Source organism: Cebus imitator, unplaced genomic scaffold (genome assembly GCF_001604975.1).
Source record: "Cebus imitator isolate Cc_AM_T3 unplaced genomic scaffold, Cebus_imitator-1.0 Scaffold96, whole genome shotgun sequence".
In the NCBI taxonomy this organism is placed as follows: Eukaryota; Metazoa; Chordata; class Mammalia; order Primates; family Cebidae; genus Cebus; species Cebus imitator.
In genome coordinates, this window is record NW_016107411.1 from 2,855,956 (window position 1) to 2,857,578 (window position 1,623).

Consider the following 1,623-nt stretch of genomic DNA (forward strand, 5'->3'; position numbering starts at 1 on the left):
GGGTTTCACTGTATCAGCCAGGATGGTCTCGATCTCCTGATCTCGTGATCTGCCTGCCTTGGCCTCCCAAAGACAGGTGTGAGCCACCGTGCTGATCCACCCACCTCGGCCTCGTAAAGTGCTGGGATTTCAGGCATAAGCCACCATGCCTGGCCTGTCCACTCTATTGTTTACATCTATTTGTCTGTCTTTGCCTTGCACCTATGTGTTTATGTTACTACAGTTTTATATTAAGTCTTAATGTTTGGGAAGGCAAGTTTCCCTCACCTTGTTCTTCAAAATTCCCTTGGCTTTGCTTGCCCTTTTGCTCTCCCAATTAAATTTGAAAATCAGCTTCTCAAATTGCAAAAAAAAAAAAAAAAAAAAAAAAAATAGGTGGCCATAACCGAAGTGGGAGCAGCCAAATGAAGTTCAATCCCTTTGTGACGTCCGACTGAAGCAAGAATTGCAAAAGGCATTTCAATGCACCTTCCCACATTCGCAGGAAGATTATGTCCTCCCCTTTTTCCAAAGAGCGGAGACAGAAGTACAACTTGCGATCCATGCCCATCCAAAAGGATGATGAAGTTCAGGTTGTACGAGGACACTATAAAGGTCAGCAGATTGGCAAAGTAGTCCAGGTTTACAGGAAGAAATATGTAATTTACATTGAAAGGGTGCAGCAGGAAAAGGCTAATGGCACAGCTGTCCATGTAGGCATTCACCCCAGCAAGGTGGTTATCACTAGGCTAAAACTGGACAAAGACCGCAAAAATATCCTTGAACGGGAAGCCAAATCTCACCAAGTAGGAAAGGAAAAGGGCAAATACAAGGAAGAAACAATTGAGAAGATGCAGGAATAGGGTAGTCTTATATACAAACTTTGATTAAAACTTGAAATGAGGAAAAAAAACTATTGGGATTGGGATTGAATTAGAATCATACTAAATTTATAAATTATTTGACATACGTTTTTATGATATTGAGGTTCCTTATTCATGAATATTTTATATGTTTACATTTATTTAGGCCTTAATGTCTTCAATAAAATTTTATACTTTTTTTCTTTTTTTTTTTTGAGACCAAACTTTGCTCTGTCACCCAGGCTGGAGTGCAATGGTGCAATCCCAGATACAGGTTGTAGATATCATACATGTACACAGAAGACTTGTACATGAATCTTCATTGCTCCATTTTTTGAATCATAATAAATTGAAAACAATGTATATACCCATTCACAAGAGAATGGGTAACTTGTAGTATGTTCATGCGATGGTTGGTCCTTTGGTCTGTTTACATCTAACTATTATCTATCTATTCTATTCATCCATCTATCTTTTTATATTATGGTTAACATGAATGAGGTTAATTTGCACGTGATCAATGTGGTAAAGTTTAATAACATAATGAATGAAAAGTAAGCTGCAGAACATGTGAATAGTGGTATGACATTTTGTTTAAAGTGTTAACATTTGGCTGGGTGTGGTGGCTCATCCCTGTAATCCCAGCACTTTGGGAGGCCTAGGCTGGTGGATCACTTGTGGTCAGGAGTTGGAGACCAGCCTGGCCAACATGGTGAAACCTCGTCTCTACTAAAAATACAAAAATTAGCTGGGCATGCTGCTGTGCCTGTAATCCCATCTC

At 39.4% G+C, this 1,623-nt stretch overlaps 1 pseudogene; it reads left to right on the forward strand.

Annotated features, from left to right (window-relative positions):
- Positions 1-251: 251 nt before the first annotated feature.
- LOC108309666 lies at positions 252-873 on the forward strand (annotated as a pseudogene).
- The last annotated feature ends 750 nt before the right edge of the window (positions 874-1,623 follow it).